This window comes from Perna viridis, chromosome 10 (genome assembly GCF_037379345.1).
Source record: "Perna viridis isolate PV_CMFRI_1.1 ecotype Kerala chromosome 10, ASM3737934v1, whole genome shotgun sequence".
NCBI classification, from domain to species: Eukaryota; Metazoa; Mollusca; class Bivalvia; order Mytilida; family Mytilidae; genus Perna; species Perna viridis.
In genome coordinates, this window is record NC_142454.1 from 41,810,976 (window position 1) to 41,814,459 (window position 3,484).

Consider the following 3,484-nt stretch of genomic DNA (forward strand, 5'->3'; position numbering starts at 1 on the left):
GTTTTTGTCTAGTTGAATCGAGGAGTCTGTCCCTGACTTCCGAACTGTACACATGTATATTCACCAGATGTAAATAAAGTTGTATATAGTGTACTGGGACTTTGCAATTATTGCATCTCATGCCGTAAACCGTCAATAATAGACCACATGCATAGACTGTGTAACCCGCCAATTTGAAGGGTTAAAATTGGTGGATATCCGCCGACTGTCGGTTACCAACAGCACCTGATGCCAAGCGAGTACTGCTACATGTAACTAGTTCCCCATTTGCAACCAAATATGGCGTTACCTAGATTGGATATTTTTAGAGCGTGTGATACGTCGAAAGCTGAAACTTGCATTACAAGATATGAACACATGTGCGATTTTGCAAAGTGGGACGAAATCCAATCTACCACAGGTTTTGTGTCCTTCATAGACAATGATGTGTTAGCATGGTATATGCTATTAGACGATGAAGATAGGAAAACTTAAGACAAAAGTTTCGGGAACGATTCTGTACAACAGGAATAGAAAAAGCCGAACTTTGGCAAGATGCTGCTAAAGCCAGTCAACAATCAAATGAAACTGTATCTGAGTTTATTTCGCGTTTGGAGAAACAGTGTTTTCTTTCAGGAACGACACATTTTTTAGAACAATTTATATTTAGGGGAATCCGACCCGAATACAAGATTCCGTTTTTTTCGGCTACTAAATGCAAATCGTCATATTCAGTAGAAGAGGCCGCCCAAGCAGCTAAATTAGCAGAGTCCACCATCAAGTTGACGAACCTAGTTGAGACCCATGAAGTGCCTGCAATCCAACCAATACCGATCCAAGTCCAGCCTAATGGTAAGTGTGGTTCTTTCTTGCAGAACAGTGAACATATTGAGAACGCCCATAACCCTCCTCTCCTCAATGTTTTTAATAAGGTCACAAGTAATAGGCAAAGTAATTCACGGTAAAATGTATATTTCCGCAATCAAGTTAGTGCAAATAAGCCCACCTATTCGAAAGCACAAGTGCTCAATTCTAAAAATATTGTAAACTTATTTGCTACTTATAGTGCAGATTGTAAAATTAATATTAGGATAGGACCTTCAGTTCTTCCTTCGCTTATTGACACTGGAGCGTCCGTGTCAGTTCTGAGAGAAAGTGAATTCAAAACATCGAGTTTAGCAGTTCAATATCCCATAGAAAAATCCGACCTTATAGGTGTACGCGGTGTCAACAACAATTTCATTAGGGTTTTAGGCAAAGTCACATTACCAATTGAAATAGACAAACTGACACTGTATCAAGATTTTTATATTTTGCAAGCTTTAAACATGCTCGTTATTTTAGGTAGGGATTTTATGCACGATCAGAAAGGCGGAAATAAGTTTTCCAAACCTAACTTTGTCGTTGCAAAATGGTATCACAGATGTTTCTTTGTGTCAAGGGATCAATCGGAATAGTTCTGACAGTTTCGTCCGTATTATTTCCGACATTACAATTTCACCGAGGCATAGAATAATTTTACCAGTAAAAATAGACAACTTATCTGAAAACACCTTGGGTGTAATAGAACCAAGCTTTTCGTTAATCGGGAAACAAAATGTGATAGGTGCACGTTGTTTAGTTAATGCAGTGAAAGAAAAATCAGTTATTGAACCCAACAAATTCTCAAATCACATTAAAACAAAACGCGGTTGTAGGTTGTCCGAATTTTTCGCACACAGAAGAAAAAAACATTTTCGGAGAGTTAAAAGGAAAAACAGATTACGTGAAAATCTTAAATCACCAAACCACAAATACCCAAACACATTACATATCTTTGGCTAAAGACATGGGGATAGATCTTTCAAAATCGGATCTATCGGAAAACCAAAAAGATAAGTTGTTGACTTTGTTAAGGCAATATAGGCAAGCTTTCGCCAAAGATCTGTCCGAGATCGGATGCGCCAAGGTAGGCAGACACGTAATCGATACCGGTGACGCCAGACCAATCTGTCAATACAAATACCGCTCAGCGCCTAAGACAAAAGGCGAAATGGATAAAATATTAGACAATATGGAAGAGCGTGGGATAATTCGAAACAGTATGTCACCCTGGAGTAGTCCTGTTTTGCTTCTTACTAAGCCGAATGGAGAGAAAAGATTCGTCGTCGATTACAGAAAGCTTAGTGCTGTGACAAAAATATTTACCCTCCCCCTACCGCATCTATCAGACGTCCTTGACACCTTAGGCTCGTCAAAAGCCCAAGTCCTGTCTGTTTGTGACATCAAAGAAAGTTTCTGGCAAATCGAAATCGACGAGGCAAGTAAAGAGAAGACAGCGTTCATCACACACAGAGGCCAGTATGAGTTCAACCGATTACCATACGGATTAGCCAACTCACCAGCAACTTTCAACATGGTAATGAACGAAGTCATTCGAGACCTGAACTGGCGAAGCGTACTTTGCTACGTAGACGACATACTGATATTCAACAAGAACTTTGATGAACATGTGCAACACTTGGCAGCCCTGTTTGACAAACTAATAGATGCCAACATAAAGTTGAAACCAAGCAAATATCAGTTCGCATGTCATGGAGTTAGGTACCTAGGACACATTATATCAAAAGACGCCATTACCGTCGACCCCGAGAAAACATCTTCAGTCCGGTCATTTAACCGACCTAAGAACCTTAAAGAACCGAGTAGCAGAGATCGATGAAAAATAAAAATAAAAAGCTTAGTAGAGCCTGGTGATAAAGGTAGTCAAAGTCATTGAAATTGTGCGCATCAACAATACAACATTTAATTCAGCCAGAGCATTAATAGACTCGTATATCAGTCAAAATTCAAACCGAGTCTCATGAAATAGATTTTTTTCTAACAGCAATTATAGTGCCAGAAAATGGTAATTGGCCCGAGACTCCTGTCGTAATGATTTGTTTTGAGTACACATCATTTAGGCCTAGCAACGCCCCTGGTGGCGCTAGAAATTTTACTTAGATATCACTAAAAATTGAGAACATTGATCCTCCCATGGTAAAACTTCAGCTTGAAGAGAGGGGTTCAGAAAAAAAGAAATAATAAAAAAATCATCCAGTTAAAAGCTGTAAATATGGAATCGGATCGGACAAATCCGGTCTTATTCTATGACCTTAAAGAATACGAGGTTTTTCCTCTGTATATCGAGAAAGGCTGAACTAGAAGTTCCGACTGGGTCTCCAGATGACAAAGTGACATCCATTGTCTTTAGTCTTTAGACCCAACTGGGAAGATTTACACAAGTGTCATTCATGACTATATGATTTTTATATACATGTCCATATGACTTTTTATATAATCTGAAATTACTAATGATCTTTCGTAACTAGCAAGTATAAGTAATTAATGTATTTCTTGTTTCGTAAATAAATCTACGCAATACACATAATTATAAGTCCATGCTATATTTGCACAGACTGTGTGTGTGACGCTAGTTATACATGTAATCCATATTTAATGATACTATTACAGTCTCGGTTGAGAA